The 20,194-nt window shown below is 38.3% G+C and overlaps 1 protein-coding gene across 4 annotated transcripts in view; it reads left to right on the top strand.

The window, feature by feature from the left end:
• The window catches only part of Mageb18 (MAGE family member B18), a 756,240-nt gene that overhangs the window by 407,772 nt on the left and 328,274 nt on the right, over window positions 1–20,194 (top strand). Inside the window, exon 1 of one of the 4 annotated variants that reach the window (XM_087599981.1) lies at window positions 19,458–19,571. The exons of the other annotated variants lie outside the window; for them this stretch is intronic. The gene's annotated coding sequence lies outside the window, so the exon portion shown is untranslated. Of the gene's footprint in view, window positions 1–19,457; window positions 19,572–20,194 lie in introns of those variants that run through there. 4 annotated transcript variants of the gene reach the window in all.

Below are 20,194 nucleotides of genomic sequence, written 5' to 3'. Positions count from 1 at the left end.
AAAACTGATTTTCAGAGTGGGTGTGGAAGTTTGCACTCCTACTAGTCCTGGAGGAGTGTTTCCCTTGCTCCTCTTCCTTTTCAGTATGTGCTGTTACTTAAGTTTTGATCTTAGTGGAGTGTAAGAAAGATCTCAGAGTCATCAATGTTTGTAAGGGGAAGAATGTGCATTTTCTTGATGCCTAATGACATTGAACATTTTTTAAAGTGTTTATCAGCCATTTGTGATTTCTCTGTTGACAATTCTTTGTTTAGCTGTGTACTCCATTTTTAAACTGAGTTATTTGGGTTGTTGGTTTCTAAGTTCTTGGGTCTTTATATATTTTAGATATTAAACCTCTGTTAGATGTAGAGTTAAAGAAGATATTTTCCCATTCTGTAGGCTGCTGCTTTGTCCTATTGATAGTGTCTTTTGTCTTTCAGAAGCTGTTCAGTTTTAAAAGGGTCTATTTCATTGTTGAGCCTAGTTACTGTGCTATGGATCCTCTATTCAGGAAGTTGTCTCCTGTAGGGATGCATTTAAAGCTATTCTCCACTTTCTATTTTATTAGTTTTAGTGTTTCTGTTTATGTATACTGTAGCTGTAGCTGTCTTCAGACACTACCAGAAGAGGGCATCAGATCCCATTAAATATGGTCATGAGCCACCATATGTGGTTGCTGGGAATTGAACCCAGGACCTCTGGAAAAGCAGTCAGTGCTTCTAACCACTGAGCCATCTCTTCAACCCCAGTGTATCTGGTTTTATGTTGAAGTTGTTGATCCACTTGGACTTGAGTTTTGTGCCAAGTGATAAATATAGATCTTTTTGCATTCTTCTACATGTAGATATCCAGTAGACCAGCACCATTTGTTGAAGACACTGATTTTGCCATTTTATAGTTTTGGCTTCTTTATCAAAAATCAATTGTCCATAGGTATATGGATTTATTACAAAGACTTGGATTCTATTACATTGATCCACCTGACTGTTTCTATACCAATACCATATAGTTTTTATTATTATTGCTACGTAGAACAGCTTGAAATCAGAGGCAGTGATGCCTCCAGATCCTTGTGGTACAGGATTGGTTTGGCAATCTTGGGGTTTTTTTTTCCATATGAAGTTGAGAATTGCTCTTTCAAGGTCTGAAAAAAAATGTGTTGGAATTTGGATGGGAATTGCATTGAATCTGTAGGTTGTTTTTGATAAGATGACCCTTTTCAGTATGTTAATACTACCAATCCATGAGCATAGAAGATCTTTCCAATTTTTGAGATCTTCTTCAATTTCTTTCTTCAGGAACTTGAAGTTCTTGTCATACAGATCTTTCACTTGTAACTTAAAGTTACACTAAGATATTTCATATTATTTTTGGCTATTGTGAAGGGTGTTATTTCATCAATTTCTTTCTCTGCTAGGTTATCATTTGTATAAAAGAGGGCTACTGATTTATTTGAGTTAATTTTATATCCAGACACTTTGCTGAAGTTGTTTATCAGCTGTATTAATTCTCTTGTAAAATTTCTGGAGTCACTCGTATACTATCATTTCATCTGTGAACAGTGATACCTTGACTTCTTCCTTTTCAATTTGTATCCCTCTGGCCTCCTTTTGTTGTCTAATTGCTCTGGCTAGAAAATTAAGTAGTATATTGAATAGGTAGCAAGAGAGTGGGTAGCCTTGTCTAGTCCCTGATTAGTGGGATTGTTTCAAGTTTCTCTCCATTTAGTTTGGTGTTCGCTATGGGTTTGCTGTATATTGCTTTTACTATGTTTCGGTATGGGCCTTGAGTTCCTGATCTTTCCAAGACTTTTAACATGAAAGGGTGTTGGATTTTGTGGCCTTTTTTTTTCAGCACTAATGAGATGATCATGTGATTTTTTTTCCTTTGTGCTTATTTATATAGTGGATTACACTGATGAATTTTTGTATATTGAAGCATCCTTGCATCCCTGGGATGAAGCCTACTTGACCCTGGTGAATGATGGTTTTGTATTTTATTGAGTATTTTTGCATCGAAACTGGTATAAAGTTCTCTTTTCTGTTGGGTCTTTGTGTGGTTTAGGTATCAGGGTAACTGTAGCCTCACAGAATGAATTAGGTAGTGTTCCTTCTGTTTCTACTTTGAGGAATAGTTTGAGGAGTATTGTAGGGTTGTGGGCCTTGTACCACTGGGTACCCCTGCAAGGGAAGGCAGAATGCTTTTACTGATCTTAACCCATGCTACTGCTAGCCGGGTTCTGGGCTGTAAGGAAGCACCAAAACAAGGTTCTGGGGTGGAAAAGTGCTGTATCAGGTATGCATAAACCAGAGCTGGTTCAGGGGTCACCAGGTCTGCTACAAGGCTATGGGGTTCTCAGACTCTTGAACATCCAGGCACTGCTGGGAGTCAGAAGAACTGAGAATGGAGTCTGGGGCCCATCGGCTGGGGACAGCATCTCAACGAGAGCTCTGGCTAGTCCCAGCAGATAAGATTATCCTTAGCTTGTTGGATGCAAGCTTGATGGCCATTGTGGTTGGGAGCACAGGGATGCCTTCTACAGGAGACTAGGCTGCGGCTCTGTAGTTGAAGACCTTCTTTGCTCTCCGACAGATCTTGATGAAAAGAGGGCAGCCCGTGGTTCTGAACAGTTTATTGTCACTGTGGAAAACGGATGCCTAAAACCATAGCCCACTTCTCAGAGTAGGGCTGAGATTAAATACTTTTGCAAGGAGGAATGTCTGAGAAGGGAAGCTTATTGGCTAAGCCCTCCAGGCCTCTATGTAACTCATTAGCATGGCGAACTGTTCTGAGCCTTCTTGACTGTGATCAAGTCTCTTTTCCTATTGTCTCAGTCTGAGATAATAGGGATGCCTCATCTATGGGGCATTGCATTTACAGGACTGATAGCCACAAGTCTCTCTATGGAAGGCTGTAGCTACATTACAATTTCTTTTTTGACAATTTTATTTATATCCCAAATAATGTCCCCCTTCTTGTCCCTCCAGAACAGTTCTTCCCCCCCATCCTTCCTCCCTGTTGCCACTTAGAGGGTTTCCCCCTGGGGCACCTCCCCCACCTTGGGGTATCAAGTCTCTACAGGATATTTTAAAGACTGTTGCTCTTACTTTAGGGGCTATGGGACTAGTTAGATAGTTTATCTGTTTTGTTGAGGTTTTTGCATTGTTATTTTGTTTCTAATTGATTGATTTCAGCCTGAAGGTTGATTATTTCCTTTTGCCTGGGATTGCTTCTTTTTGTTCTAGGGCTTTCAGGTATGCTGTTAAGTTGCTAGTATGAGATCTCTCCAATTTCTTTACGAAGGAACTTAGTGCTATGACTTTCCTCTTAGCACTGCTTTCATTGTGTTTCATAAGTTTGGGTATGTTGCAACTTAATTTTCATTGAATTCTAGGAAGTCTTTAATTTCTTTCTGTATTTTTTCCCTGAAAGTTATCATTGAGTAGAGAGTTGTTCAGTTTCCACAAGTGTGTAGACTTTCTGTTGTTTCTGCTGTTGTTGAAGTCCAGTTTAAATCCATGGTGGTTTGTTAGAATACAAGGAGTTATTTCAGTTTTCTTATATATATTGAGGTTTGCTTTATGACTGACTGTATGGCTACTTTTAAAGGTTTCATGAGGTGCTGAGATAAAAATATATTCTTTTGTGTTTGGGTAAATGTTTCTGTAGATAACTGTTAGGTAAATTTGATTCAGAATGTCCGTTAGTTTCATTATTTTCTTTAATTTCTGTCCCAATGACCTATTCATTGAGAGAATGAGGTGTTGAAGTCTCTCGCTATTAGCATGTGGAGTTGTGTGTATGATTTAAGGTTTAGTAATGTTTCTTTTACAATGTGGGTGCCCATACATTTGGGGCATAGAATTTCAGAATTGATTTGCCATCTTGGTGGATTTCTCCATCAATGAATATAAAACGTACTTCCCAATCTCTTCTCATTACTTTTAGTTGAAAGCCTATTTATCAGATATTGGAATGGTTACTCCAGCTTGCTTCTTCAGAATGTTCTTCTAGCCTTTTACTCTGAGGTAATGTCTATCTTTGTTACTGACATTTGTTTCTTGAATGCGGCAGAATGATGGTTTCTGTCTATGGATCCACTCTATTAGTTTTTATTGGGTATTTAATCCACTGATATTGAGAGATATTAATAATGACTAATGACTGTTAATTCCTGTTATTTTGATGTTCCTCATGGTAGTGTGTGTGTGTGTGTGTGTGTGTAATTATTTATTTCATATGTTTACTTGGGTGCAGTTACCATGCTTTTGTTAGAGGGGTTTTTCCCCTATTATCCTCTGTAGGACTAGAATTGTAGAAAGGTATTTTTAAATTGAGTTTTGTTATGGACTACATAGTTTTCTCTGTCTATGGTGATTGAATGTTTTGCAGGGTATAGTAGTCTGGCCTAACATCTGTGATCTGTTAAAAGACTGGAAGAGATATACCCAGTCTCTTCTGGCTTTTAAAGTCTCTGTTGAGAAGACTAGTTTCATTTACTAGATCTGCCTTTAAATATTACTTGGCCTGTATCCCTTGAGGCTGTTAATAGTCTTTGTTTGTTCTGTACATTTAGTGTTTTGTTTATTATGTGGATGCAGTATTTTCTTTTGTGGTTCAATCTATTTCATGTTGTATAAGTTTCTTGTACATTTATAGCCATCTCTTTGTTTAGGTTAGGGAAATTTTCTTCTACAATTTTGTTCAAGATAGTTCTTGGGATTTTGAGTTGGGAATCTTCCCCTTCTATTCCTACTATTCTCAAGTTTGATATCTTCATAATGTCCCAAAGTTCTTGGTTGTTTTGTGTTAGAAACTTTGTAGCTTTACCATTTTCATTGACCTATGTATTATTTTTTTTCTATCTAACTTCTATGCCTGAGATTTACTCTCCCATCTCCTGGATTCTGTTGGTGATTCTAGAGTCTATAGTTTCCCTTCTCTTTTTTAGGTTTTTCATCTCCAGGGTTGCCTCAGTTTGTGGTTTTTTTTTTTTTGTTTTTGTTTTTGTCTTGTTTTTTTTTTTATTGCTCACTTGTATTTGATTGTATTTTCCTGAATTTCTTTATATATATTTGATTTCTGTGTAAAGGCTTCTATCTGTTTGATTGTGTTTTCTTATGTTTTTTAAGGGATTTATTTGTTTCCTCTTTAATCTTCATAAGATTAAGGTCATTCTCTTGCTCTTCAGGTGTGTTAGGATATTCTGGGCTTGCTGTAGTAAGGTAGCTGGGCTCTGCTGGTACCACATTGCCTTGGCTTTTGTTGATTTTATTTTTACACTGGCCTTTAGTCATCTGTTTGTCTCTACGCTTGGCAGGTCTGGTAGTCCCTAATGGTAGCAGGCCTTTGAGATTGCAGGTAGTGCTGAGTATCCTTGGTGGCAACAGGCTTCCAGAGTTCTGGCCCATGGAAATGGGAATAAGTGAAACAGGAAGAACTTGTTACTGTTGTGTTTGCTAGGAGGGGCTGGCAGCCATGGAATTGAAATGTGTGGGGGGTGTGGGGGGTCTCACCTGGTCATCCCTGATGACTGCAGGCCTCTGGGATCTCAAGTAGAGGTGTGGACTGAAAATAGTGCAGAGAGGGGACAGGGCAGACCTCATTGCTTTTAGACTTGCCCAGAGACCCAGTGGGATGGGGCTTGGTGCTTGGAGCTTGGGGCTTAGGACTTGGTGCTTGGAGATTGGGGCTTGGGGATCTTACCTGGTTGATCCAGGTGGCAGCAGGCCTCAATAGATTCAGGCAGAGCTGTGGCCCTGGAAATGGAGTGGAATGGGGAACCCAGTTTCCATTCTTAATGTACCTTTAGTTTATTTGGACTGTATATGTCTTTTTTTTTTACATTTTTTTTATTAACTTGAGTATTTCTTATATACGTTTGAAGTGTTATTCCCTTTCCCGGTTTCCGGGCAAACATCCCCCTCCCCCCTCCCCTTCCTTATGGGTGTTCCCCTCCCAACCCTCCCCCCATTGCCGCCCTCCCCCCATAGTCTACTTCACTGGGGGTTCAGTCTTAGCAGGACCCAGGGCTTCCCCTTCCACTGGTGCTCTTACTAGGATATTCATTGCTACCTATGGGGTCAGAGTCCAGGGTCAGTCCATGTATAGACTTTAGGTAGTGGCTTAGTCCCTGGAAGCTCTGGTTGCTTGACATTGTTGTACTTTTGGGGTCTCGAGCCCCTTCAAGCTCTTCCAGTTCTTTCTCTGATTCCTTCAACAGGGGACCTATTCTCAGTTCAGTGGTTTGCTGCTGGCATTCGCCTCTGTATTTGCTGTATTCTGGCTGTGTCTCTCAGGAGCGATCTACATCCGGCTCCTGTCGGTCTGCACTTCTTTGCTTCATCCATCTTGTCTAACTGGGTGGCTGTATATGTATGGGCCACATGTGGGGCAGGCTCTGAATGGGTGTTCCTTCAGTCTCTGTTTTAATCTTTGCCTCTCCCTTCCCTGCCAAGGGTATTCTTTTTCCTCATTTAAAGAAGGAGTGAAGCATTCACATTTTGATCATCCGTCTTGAGTTTCGTTTGTTCTAGGGATCTAGGGTAATTCAAGCATTTTGACTAATAGCCACTTATCAATGAGTGCATACCATGTATGTCTTTCTATGATTGGGTTAGCTCACTCAGGATGATATTTTCCAGTTCCAACCATTTGCCTACGAATTTCATAAACTCGTTGAATTGATAGCTGAGTAATATTCCATTGTGTAGATGTACCACATTTTCTGTATCCATTCCTCTGTTGAAGGGCATCTGGGTTCTTTCCAGTTCCTGGCTATTATAAATAAGGCTGCGATGAACATAGTGGAGCATGTGTCTCTTTTGTATGTTGAGGAATCTTTTGGGTATATGCCCAAGAGAGGTATAGCTGGATCCTCAGGCAGTTCAATGTCCAATTTTCTGAGGAACCTCCAGACTGATTTCCAGAATGGTTTTACCAGTCTGCAATCCCACCAACAATGGAGGAGTGTTCCTCTTTCTCCACATCCTCGCCAGCATCTGCTGTCACCTGAGTTTTTGATGTTAGCCATTCTCACTGGTGTGAGGTGAAATCTCAGGGTTGTTTTGATTTGCATTTCCCTTATGACTAAAGATGTTGAACATTTCTTTAGGTGTTTCTCAGCCATTCGGCATTCCTCAGCTGTGAATTCTTTGTTTAGCTCTGAACCCCATTTTTTAATAGGGTTATTTGTTTCCCTGCGGGCTAACTTCTTGAGTTCTTTGTATATTTTGGATATAAGGCCTCTATCTGTTGTAGGATTGGTAAAGATCTTTTCCCAATCTGTTGGTTGCCGTTTTGTCCTAACCACAGTGTCCTTTGCCTTACAGAAGCTTTGCAGTTTTATGAGATCCCATTTGTCGATTCTTGATCGTAGAGCATAAGCCATTGGTGTTTTGTTCAGGAAATTTTTTCCAGTGCCCATTTGTTCCAGATGCTTCCCTAGTTTTTCTTCTATTAGTTTGAGTGTGTCTGGTTTGATGTGGAGGTCCTTGATCCACTTGGACTTAAGCTTTGTACAGGGTGATAAGGATGGATCGATCTGCATTCTTCTACATGTTGCCCTCCAGTTGAACCAGCACCATTTGCTGAAAATGCTATCTTTTTTCCATTGGATGGTTTTGGCTCCTTTGTCAAAAATCAAGTGACCATAGGTGTGTGGGTTCATTTCTGGGTCTTCAATTCTGTTCCATTGGTCTATCTGTCTGTCTCTGTACCAATACCATGCAGTTTTTATCACTATTGCTCTGTAATACTGCTTGAGTTCAGGGATAGTGATTCCCCCTGAAGTCCTTTTATTGTTGAGGATAACTTTAGCTATCCTGGGTTTTTTGTTATTCCAGATGAATTTGCAAATTGTTTTGTCTAACTCTTTGAAGAATTGGATGGGTATTTTGATGGGGATTGCATTGAATCTGTAGATTGCTTTTGGTAAAATGGCCATTTTTACTATATTAATCCTGCCAATCCATGAGCATGGGAGATCTTTCCATCTTCTGAGGTCTTCTTCAATTTCTTTCCTCAGTGTCTTGAAGTTCTTATTGTACAGATCTTTTACTTGCTTGGTTAAAGTCACACCGAGGTACTTTATATTATTTGGGTCTATTATGAAGGGTGTCGTTTCCCTAATTTCTTTCTCGGCTTGTTTCTCTTTTGTATAGAGGAAGGCAACTGATTTATTTGAGTTAATTTTATACCCAGCCACTTTGCTGAAGTTGTCTATCAGCTTTAGTAGTTCTCTGGTGGAACTTTTGGGATCACATAAATATACTATCATGTCATCTGCAAATAGTGATATTTTGACCTCTTCTTTTCCGATCTGTATCCCCTTGATCTCCTTTTATTGTCTGATTGTTCTGGCTAGAACTTCAAGAACTATATTGAATAAGTAGGGAGAGAGTGGGCAGCCTTGTCTAGTCCCTGATTTTAGTGGGATTGCTTCAAGTTTCTCTCCATTTAGTTTAATGTTAGCAACTGGTTTGCTGTATATGGCTTTTACTATGTTTAGGTATGGGCCTTGAATTCTTATTCTTTCCAGGACTTTTATCATGAAGGGGTGTTGAATTTTGTCAAATGCTTTCTCAGCATCTAATGAAATGATCATGTGGTTCTGTTCTTTCAGTTTGTTTATATAATGGATCACGTTGATGGTTTTCCATATATTAAACCATCCCTGCATGCCTGGGATGAAGCCTACTTGATCATGGTGGATGATTGTTTTGATGTGATCTTGAATTCGGTTTGCCAGAATTTTGTTGAGTATTTTTGTGTCGATATTCATAAGGGAAATTGGTCTGAAGTTCTCTTTCTTTGTTGTGTCTTTGTGTGGTTTAGGTATAAGAGTAATTGTGGCTTTGTAGAAGGAATTCGGTAGGGCTCCATCTGTTTCAATTTTGTGGAATAGTTTGGATAATATTGGTATGAGGTCTTCTATGAAGGTTTGATAGAATTCTGCACTAAACCCGTCTGGACCTGGGCTCTTTTTGGTTGGGAGACCTTTAATGACTGCTTCTATTTCCTTAGGAGTTATGGGGTTGTTTAACTGGTTTATCTGTTCCTGATTTAACTTCGATACCTGGTATCTGTCTAGGAAATTGTCCATTTCCTGAAGATTTTCAAGTTTTGTTGAATATAGGTTTTTATAGTAAGATCTGATGATTTTTTGAATTTCCTCTGAATCTGTAGTTATGTCTCCCTTTTCATTTCTGATTTTGTTAATTTGGACGCACTCTCTGTGTCCTCTCGTTAGTCTGGCTAAGGGTTTATCTATCTTGTTGATTTTCTCAAAGAACCAACTTTTGGTTCTGTTGATTCTTTCTATGGTCCTTTTTGTTTCTACTTGGTTGATTTCAGCTCTGAGTTTGATTATTTCCTGCCTTCTACTCCTCCTGGGTGTATTTGCTTCTTTTTGTTCTAGAGCTTTTAGGTGTGCTGTCAAGCTGCTGACATATGCTCTTTCCTGTTTCTTTCTGCAGGCACTCAGTGCTATGAGTTTTCCTCTTAGCATAGCTTTCATTGTGTCCCATAAGTTTGGGTATGTTGTACCTTCATTTTCATTAAATTCTAAAAAGTTTTTAATTTCTTTCTTTATTTCTTCCTTGACCAGGTTATCATTGAGTAGAGCATTGTTCAATTTCCACGTATATGTGGGCATACTTCCCTTATTGTTATTGAAGACCAGTTTTAGGCCGTGGTGGTCCGATAGCACGCATGGGATTATTTCTATCTTTCTGTACCTGTTGAGGCCCGTTTTTTGACGAATTATATGGTCAATTTTGGAGAAAGTACCATGAGGAGCTGAGAAGAAGGTATATCCTTTTGCTTTAGGATAGAATGTTCTATAAATATCCGTTAAGTCCATTTGGCTCATGACTTCTCTTAGTCTGTCGACATCACTGTTTAATTTCTGTTTCCATGATCTGTCCATTGATGAGAGTGGGGTGTTGAAATCTCCCACTATTATTGTGTGAGGTGCAATGTGTGTTTTGAGCTTTAGTAAGGTTTCTTTTACGTATGTAGGTGCCCTTGTATTTGGGGCATAGATATTTAGGATTGAGAGTTCATCTTGTTGGATTTTTCCTTTGATGAATATGAAGTGTCCTTCCTTATCTTTTTTGATGACTTTTAGTTGGAAATTGATTTTATTTGATATTAGAATGGCTACTCCAGCTTGCTTCTTCTGACCATTTGCTTGGAAAGTTGTTTTCCAGCCTTTCACTCTGAGGTAGTGTCTGTCTTTGTCTCTGAGGTGTGTTTCCTGTAGGCAGCAGAATGCAGGGTCCTCGTTGCATATCCAGTTTGTTAATCTATGTCTTTTTATTGGGGAGTTGAGGCCATTGATATTGAGAGATATTAAGGAATAGTGATTATTGCTTCCCGTTATATTCATATTTGGATGTGAGGTTATGTTTGTGTGCTTTCATTCTCTTTGTTTTGTTGCCAAGACGATTAGTTTCTTGCTTTTTCTAGGGTATAGCTTGCCTCCTTATGTTGGGCTTTACCAGTTATTATCCTTTGTAGTGCTGGATTTGTAGAAAGATATTGTGTAAATTTGGTTTTGTCATGGAATATCTTGGTTTCTCCATCTATGTTAATTGAGAGTTTTGCTGGATACAGTAACCTGGGCTGGCATTTGTGTTCTCTTTGGGTCTGTATGACATCAGTCCAGGATCTTCTGGCCTTCATAGTTTCTGGCGAGAAGTCTGGTGTGATTCTGATAGGTCTGCCTTTATATGTTACTTGACTTTTTTCCCTTACTGCTTTTAATATTCTTTCTTTATTTTGTGCGTTTGGTGTTTTGACAATTATGTGACGGGAGGTGTTTCTTTTCTGGTCCAATCTATTTGGAGTTCTGTAGGCTTCTTGTATGTCTATGGGTATCTCTTTTTTTAGGTTAGGGAAGTTTTCTTCTATGATTTTGTTGAAGATATTTACTGGTCCTTTGAGCTGGGAGTCTTCACTCTCTTCTATACCTATTATCCTTAGGTTTGATCTTCTCATTGAGTCCTGGATTTCCTGTATGTTTTGGACCAGTAGCTTTTTCAGCTTTACATTATCTTTGACAGTTGAGTCAATGATTTCTATGGAATATTCTGCTCCTGAGATTCTCTCTTCCATCTCTTGTATTCTGTTGGTGAAGCTTGTATCTACAGCTCCTTGTCTCTTCTTTGGGTTTTCTATATCTAGGGTTGTTTCCATGTGTTCTTTCTTGATTGCTTCTATTTCCATTTTTAATTCCTTCAACTGTTTGATTGTGTTTTCCTGGAATTCTTTCAGGGATTTTTGTGTCTCCTCTCTATGGGCTTCTACTTGTTTATTTATGTTTTCCTGGAATTCTTTCAGGGATTTTTGCGATTCTTTCAGGCATTTTTGTGATTCCTCTCTGTAGGCTTCTACTTGTTCTCTAAGGGAGTTCTTCACGTCTTTCTTGAAGTCCTCCAGCATCATGACCAAAAATGATTTTGAAACTAGATCTTGCTTTTCTGGTGTGTTTGGATATTCCATGTTTGTTTTGATGGGAGAATTGGGCTCCGATGGTGCCATGTAGTCTTGGTTTCTGTTGCTTGGGTTCCTGCGCTTGCCTCTCGCCATCAGATTATCTCTAGTGTTACTTTGTTCTGCTATTTCTGACAGTGGCTAGACTGTCCTATAAGCCTGTGTGTCAGGAGTGCTGTAGACCTGTTTTCCTCTCTTTCAGTCAGTTATGGGGACAGAGTGTTCTGCTTTCGGGCATGTAGTTTTTCCTCTCTACAGGTCTTCAGCTGTTCCTGTGGGCCTGTGTCTTGAGTTCACCAGGCAGATTTCTTGCAGCAGAAAAGTTGGTCTTACCTGTGGTCCCGAGGCTCAAGTTTGCTCGTGGGGTGCTGCCCACGGGCTCTCTGCAGCGGGAGCAACCAGGAAGACCTGTGCCGCCCCTTCTGGGAGCTTCAGTGCACCAGGGTTCCAGATGGTCTTTGGCTTTTTCCTCTGGCGTCCGAGATGTGTGTGCAGAGAGCAGTCTCTTCTGGTTTCCCAGGCTTGTCTGCCTCTCTGAAGGTTTAGCTCTCCCTCCCACAGGATTTGGGTGCAGAGAACTGTTTATCCGGTCTGTTTCCTTCAGGTTCGGGCGGTGTCTCAGGCAGGGGTCCTGCCTCTCCTGGGCCCTCCCCCACAGGAGCCCAGAGGCCTTATACAGTTTCCTCTTGGGCCAGGGATGTGGGCAGGGGTGAGCAGTGTTGGTGGTCTCTTCTGCTCTGCAGCCTCAGGAGTGCCCACCTGACCAGGTGGTTGGGTCTCTCTCTCACCGGGTCTGGGAGCAGAGAGCTGCTGCGTGCCGGGATCCGCGGGTGTCTGTATATGTCTTAATCTTTATGAATTTAACTTACCAGTCACATCCTCAGAGAAGTTTTATTTTACCCTAGCATAGTTTGTAAGGTAATGTCATGCTTAGGATTTTTAATCTTTCATATTTATATCTGTTTGACTTTTGTCTTACTATATTGTAGTTTTTAGATTTTATATTTTCTTCTCATTAAATGGACAGTTCCTTAAAACAAAGACAACAACCATCGTGTTCAGTTTATCTTCCATAAACTGAGGGATCTTGCATGATAATCTCTAAAATCCATCCCACCAGTAAATTTGTAGAGACACATAATTCTTGAATTTGACATTTCAGAGATTTATGATAAGTATGTAATGGAGTTGACTGCTATAGTTTAGTCATCAACGCACCTCTTTAAAGTGCTTCTGTCTGTTATTGATTAAATCTCAACATTTATAGTACAGTATGATTTTCCAATTACTGCCAATATCTAAGAAATAAAATACTACATACTGAGGTTTGAGTGTTTTCTTTTATACTCTTGATGTGCATCTACATGTTTGTCAATTAGATATAAAAGACACAAGTATTCAGTCTTTAAATATTCAGTTGTCTGCCATAATGACATCATACCATTTTACTGCTATTTTATTTTAATCTAGGTGTTTCAAGTTTTTGTATGCTATAAAGTTATGTTGCCTATACATGAAGAATTGTAAATGATTAAGTGTTATCTTTATTCACATGCAACTAACAAAACAGACAGCAAACTACCTTTCCTTTGGTATTTTCAATAAACTCACATTATCATGCTTCTCTGAGGGAATATTAACACAGAGGAAATAATGACAGTAACAAACCCACAAATTTTGTTAGGGCCAAAAGCAAAGGAAGAGAAAAATCAACGACCTAACTACTTACCTAATGAAAACAAATCAATGGTAAGAAAAGGGACATTGTTATAAATGCCCTAGCTCTGCTGATTAACCATCTCATTTTTCTTTTTAGGATAAAAAAAAATTAATCGCAAGAGAATCCTTTTGGTAAATGGCTTTCAGAATGCTGTTAATGTATGATTTTAATTCTGAATTTATATTGCCAGACATTGTTAGAAATCCTTTCACTTTTAGAATTCTAGTTTTAAAATGTCTTTAGAGTTCAGTTATCAGTTTATGTTTTAAACTTATCCAAAGAACTCTAGGAGGCTTAAATTAGTGTCATCTCCTCTTATTTTGTCTCCTTTTATTGGTATCATCTACCCCACCCTTTTCCTGATCTTACTTCTTCCTTCTCAAAGAACTGTTCCATATTTCACATTTTTTTGCAGTGAGACATTCATTCCTTTTGAAGAAATTAGGATTCAAAGAATTCTTATTTCATTTTGCATCAATCACTTTTCATTGATTCATTTAAGAAATATCTTTTGAAATATTACTAAGTAGTAGTCTGCTTTTGAAGTGCTTGGAAGAACAGAAACATAAGCATCTCTTCATTTGCATGGTATATTACAAGGATAGCTGAGTATGCTTTTGCAAAATCTACATAGTTTATTTTAAAGGATGTTCTCAAATATGTCTTTTATCTGTAGCATAACTCCAGAAGACAGTTCACTGAAGGGGACCATATTCTTTAAAAGGTATATTAAAATTAGATGATTTAATATTTGGATATAGGAAGGTAAAATAAAATTTCTTCTTTTATATGTATACATATGACATTAAGTTGTTTAAAACTATATTATTAAACAATAGTACATATATAGATATTTGGCTTGGTAAAATGACTTGTGATAGATTATAGTTTTTAGAAAGCTGATCATTGCTATTCATAAAGAAATACCTTTCAATCTAAAATACCTTTTATTTTGTAGCTGGTGTAGAAGCAGATAGGAAAGACAAAAGAAGGAGTAGAATATATATTAGATCCTAAAAGAGCCATTGACCATTAAGATAAAAAGTTTTAAATAATCAAAGAATTCAAATCTACTTTGTAGATTTCGTTTTGGTGATATTAGTTTACTTTCTTCCATAAAAGGTGCAGAACATAATATTTTTTATGAATTATTTCATGCTTTGATTTTGTGGTGTTTATGTTTTTAACTTTGTCAATGAGGGTGCTGAGGATATCTGGAAGAGAATGGGGGACAAGAGACACAAAGAAGGACGCCAAGACTGATCTGATCAAGGCGAAAATTTTATTTTTTCCCAAGGCTGAATTTATACCATAACAGGGGTAACAGAAGGTGGGGGTAAGTGGGAAATATGCAGGCCAAGGACACAGTATTCGTGTGGTCAGCTGAAGTCAACAGGATGTTGGTTTTTCAGAAAGGTTACAGGTTTGTCATGTTGGGCATCTTGACGTCAGATGTATTTCTCAGCAAGGTCACAACTTTATCATATTATTCATCTTGACCACCAGATTTGTTAATAGTCTTCTGCAGCTGGCTGGGGATTTTCCATGAACACAGTCATACTTAACTCTAACCATAATATTAACATCAATAGTGGAGGGTTTCAAGGGCATCGCTCACAAAATAACTTTGTATACATTTCCAGAAGATTCTTTAACATCCACATCTAATTTACAAGCAGGCTTTTAATCTTCACAATCACAAGCAAATTTATTAGCATTTAGTATGTTGACAGATGTTTGGTATTTAAACAAATTAGAGCAAATTTTGTAGGCAAGAATGAACTCTTCATAATTCTTGATCACATTTCCACTCACTCCTGGATTTTTTTTAATTCACAGAGAGTTGTAAAGTGAATAAATCCATAATATTAAGGGAGGATGGAATCAAATCTGCAGGAAAATAAAAATGGTTTTGAGTATTCAAGTAATCCCCCATTCACATCAAGTATTTGTTAACTCACTTAAAGGTAGACTTGTTTGCATGCAAATTACCAGCCTAAAGGTATCCTTTTGTTTCTTCTGTTTGTGCAAGAAGTGAATCTTAAAAGATTAATTTTAAAGTTAGCATACAAATAGAATTTTGGCAATATTTTCTAGACCTACACATCATTATACTTTGTTCTAATTTTGCCCCTGTCTCCCTGTGCTTTCTAATCCCTTCTGCCATAGTCTTGCTTTTCCCCTTCCTTCCCCTTTGGTTTGCTTCTACACCACACATATCCTATTTCCTTTCCCCTTCTCTTCTCTTTCCCAATTTAAGATCTCTTCTTCTCTTTTCATGGTCCCCTATTTAGATTCATGACTTACATACATATTAGCCAGAAAACAGAGTTAGATATCAGTTGACAGAAAAATGGATAAAGAAAATGTGCTACACAGATACAATGGAATTACATTCATCCATATTAAAAACTGAAATTATAACATTTGCAAGAAAATGAATGGAACTTGAGATGATTATGCTAAACAAAATTTAAAAACGAACAAGCAAACAACATCAAACAAACAAAAAACAAAAAATCAGACTGAAACCCATGCCAGCGATCTTCCCATTCAGCTCTGTGTTCTCGGAAGCCCCATGGCCGTCATGCCACAGATTTTCAGAGGGGCCATCTACAGTCTTCTGAGTGGCAGTGATGGCATAGATTGTGATCATGAGTCCTGCCCCCAACACTGAGCAGCTCCCTCACAGCTTCCATACCAGACCCCAATAATAACAGGAAGGGCCAAGGAGCCCTATTCTGTTGAATACCATCAATAAAGTTCACTGCACCCTCAATAATAAATAAATAAATAGATAGATAAATTAATTAATTAATACAGACTGAGAAAAACAAATTTTCTGTGATATGTGGAAGCTAGATTTAAAGTAACTTTTCAGAAAGTAGTCTTTATAATATTTAACATACTAGGTTACTAACAATTGTATTATATATATATATATATGTTGTAATTGGTCTTGCTTTTTAAATTTGATTATTTATACTTTCATTATTCTCCCTCTATCATTTTTATCTTTTCACAGTTATTTGATTCATGAGTTATTTTATTTTGTTTTATCTCTTGGTTTCCTAAACTTTTTTATAGAGTGCATTTTCAGAAAATGTGTCTGAAGAAGCTGACTTCTTTAATGTTTAAAAATCTTTCCCCATTGCTGATCTTCTTAAACAATGATGTGTCTAGCAGAACTCACAGACATCGTTCCATTGCCCTCTAGCACTAACTGCTCATGTGGAGACTTTGACGTCTCTCTACATCTCCCCTTTGATAGGTGACTTGATTTTTCCACCTGGATCCCTGAAGAATTTATACATTTATATTTAAAAACTTATTAAGGCTTTACATTAGAATTTCAACTATTTTTTGACTAGTGAATCTTTTGATTACCATCTTTACTCATTTGCTTAATATTTCCAAACTGTTATCACTACTAGAAACAGTTTTATGTTTGAGAACATTTTCATATTTAACTATCATATTACCTACTTTGGGAATTACCTATACACATGATTTTATTTTCAGAAGGCAACTTTTGTAGTTATTCTCTGTATATTTGAATATCAAATGTTGAAATGTTCTTTTTTGTTGTAATATAGGAGTGGGTTTTGGTTAGATATAATTTTTATATTGCATCTACTTACTCTTTTGAACTTTTTGCTAAATGGAAATAACCATAAGTAGCAATAAAGAAATAGTAAACTATATATAATATGCAGCGTTTCTGTATGGTTTCATGGCCATAATGATGACAGATAGTCATAAACAATGGCTAACGTCATGAGAAAGGCTGTTGAAGAAAGCAAGGCTACATGTATGGTTTTCTAAATAACTGTTAAAAGAGAAAGAAATGAGGTATACCCTATGATTGGTTTGACCTATTGCCTGAGTAAATGCTGTTTCCTTTGTAGTGAAAGGAATCCCAAATTGAGTTGGGAAACTTCTTAAACTCAAACAAAACAACCAAACAAAACACTCCGAAACAAAAAACTGAACATGGAAAGCTAATGAGCCCAATCTTGAAGGGTAGAATTTGAGGTTGGAAATAACACATGTGGAGAAAAAGCACCAGAAGCCTGAAAGCCTGCATAGGAATACTTCATTTTTTTTCATAATTCTAAGTCATTCATGTATATGGAGAAATGTTAGCAACATGAACCTTTCTGAAAGAAAGAAAGAAAGAGAGAGAGAGAGAGAGAGAGAGAGAGAGAGAGAGAGAGGAAGGAAGGAAGGAAGGAAGGAAGGAAGGAAGGAAGGAAGGAAGGAAGAAAGGAAGGGAACAGCAAGAAGGGTGAAAATGCTGTAGGCTTTAGAAATTATTTTGTCTATATATAGTCCCTAATAAAAATTATATCACTTAGCTAAACTGTGCCTAAGTGTTTTAGTGGTTGTTGTTTTTGTTTTGTTTTTCAAATTATCTTTAATCTTTTTTTTAGTCTATTCATTATACCCCTCCTGGTCTGCCCTCCCATAGTTCCTCATCCCATGCCTCTTCCCTATGTCTCAAAGAGAATGCACGCCCCCCAGGTCTCCCCACTCCCTGGGGCCTCAAGTCTCTCAAGGGTTAGGTGCATCTTTTCTCACTGAGGCCACACCAGGCAGTGTATGTGCCAGGGGCCTCATATCAACTAGCATATGCTGCCTGGTTGGTGGCTCACTGTTTGAGAGATCTCGGGGGTCCAGGTCATTTGAGACTGCTGGTCCTCCTACAGGGTCACCCTCCTTCTCAGCTTCTTCCAGCTTTTCCCTAATTCAACCACAGGGTTCCCCGACTTCTGTCCATTGTTGCATGTAAGTATCTGCATCTGTCTTGGTCAGTTGCTTCTTGGGCATCTTGGAGGGCAGCCATGCTAGGCTCCTGGCTATATTCTAAATGGGAGGAATGGTTTTCCTCTGCACACAGCTCAAGGAAATGTCCTTTATGATAGACAAGTTAAGGCAGCAAGAACTGGGGGAAGACTGTCACGTTGTATCCACTATCAGTAAGCACCTGTATTAGCAATCAGCTCACTTTCTCCATCTTATACAACCCAGAATATCCACTCAGGGGATGACTTTGCCACAGTAGAATTATTTCTTCCCATATCAATTAACATAATACGTATATGGCTTCACAGGCATTGACAGAGGCCCATCTTCCAGGTGATTCTTGATTTTGGTGAATATTAACAATAGTAAGTATCACAATAATAATCATACTTTTCATTTTCAACACAATTAAACATATCTCCTGAGACACTCAACATTTCTAAAATATTCTAAAATATGTTTTATGTTCTATATGACTTCACTCACCTCAAAACTAATGTTAGCACTGTATGTAAGTGATATAATGAAAGTATGGTGTAACATTCTGCTGTCATATCTTTTCTGTCTGGAGAAATTTTCATTGAGTGTATGGGGAGACTCTCCAAATAGAAAGCATCAGACAGGTAGTGCTCTTGCTGAGATCTACCACTCACCTCACAATCATTTCATAACCAATTTGGCAGTCCTACTTTAGAGAAGTGCTTCTGATAGCAGAATTCTGCTTTCCTCTCTGCAGTGTTGCTAAGTTTTGGAGCTAAAGTGGTCTTACTCATTTTCTACCATAGAGTAATTTCCTTTGGCAGGAGTGGCATTGGCCCTAGTTAATTTGTGTTCTGTCTGAAAGGTACACCATCTATTTGGAACTACTTCCCCTATTTCAAGTTCTGAGGAATAAAATTTCCTTATTTTTTCTTTGCTTATAAGTTACCTTTTCTCACCCAATTACTATACTGGTTTATCCATAATAGGCTGCCTTGTATGCCTCAGTTCATTGACTATGGTCACATGATTTTCTTACAATATAGAAAATAACTTTGCATGCACACTAAAAACTGTGCAGAAAATTATATATACTTTCAAAAATTTCTAGAGAGAAAGCTTAAGATATGTGGGAAAGTATTTCCTACAGATACGATGGATTAATATCAGGTCTCTACCTGTGCACTATTAATATTTGAATCAAATTTTTGTTTGAGAGCCTATCCTGCATGCTCTAGACTATCTAAACATTATCTGTTGTATCTACCACCAGAAGTCCATCATGTTCTCCTCATTATGAGGATCAAAAGGTTTTCTACATGATGCCAATATTTCTTTAAAAAAACAAAACAAGGAATGCTATTTAATGATGGAATGCTTTCCCTCCCCCAGAATAGTGCCCGGAGCCCTGTAAATGCTCCATAAACTTCACATAACTAAACACATTTCACTGTCTGTACTTCCTCTACCCTAGGAGGCCTGGCAAGGGGGCATTGTGAGTCATAGCTCGCAGACAGGTGAGTGATGTAATCCAGAAATGGGGCCAGGCCTAGGACAGCAGCTTGGGAACCTCCAGCACATCTTCCAGGTAAGGAACAACTTCAAGAAATGTTAGGAAACAGTCTTCTGGGGAGTTGTGAACTCAAAGATGGATATGCAGGGACTTTAGAGACTGTCTCCATGAACTAAATGGGTGTGTGTGGAGGAACACCCTGCCTCTGCCCATGGGCAGAATTGTGTTGGTTTAATGAAGGTGTGGCAGAGGGAACCCTGACTGCATTTTACTTTATTCCCACCCACCATAGGCAGGAGAGGTATTTGAAAAATGCACTATAGAATCAGCACTTTATACGTGTTTCGAGTAGAATTAAGAAACAAGTAGAATGGGTTCTGGTAGTAATCTAGGCTTTAGAATCCTTGAGGTGGTCTGTTAAGAACAAAAGTCAACTCTAGTGTGCAGAATTCCAGTTACTTTAAAGCTAAGCATAGGTCTAGGCTATGGCACCTGTCCCAAGATGCCATTGGCATCCTTGATTTTAATATATGTCTTTCTTACTGGACTAGGAACATCTCGAGGGTAGACAAAGGCTGTGCTTGTAGTATCCTCTGTGCAGCCCAGATGTGGCATGGAGCAGGTGACAGTGTAAGAATATGCTAGGCATCAATCTTACCAGACAGACACTCTGCAGAGTTCTAGCCCTGGCTTTGCAA

Source organism: Rattus norvegicus, chromosome X (assembly GCF_021556685.1).
Source record: "Rattus norvegicus strain SHRSP/BbbUtx chromosome X, alternate assembly SHRSP_T2T, whole genome shotgun sequence".
In the NCBI taxonomy this organism is placed as follows: domain Eukaryota; kingdom Metazoa; phylum Chordata; class Mammalia; order Rodentia; family Muridae; genus Rattus; species Rattus norvegicus.
This window is presented reverse-complemented; position numbering and strand designations above follow the sequence as displayed.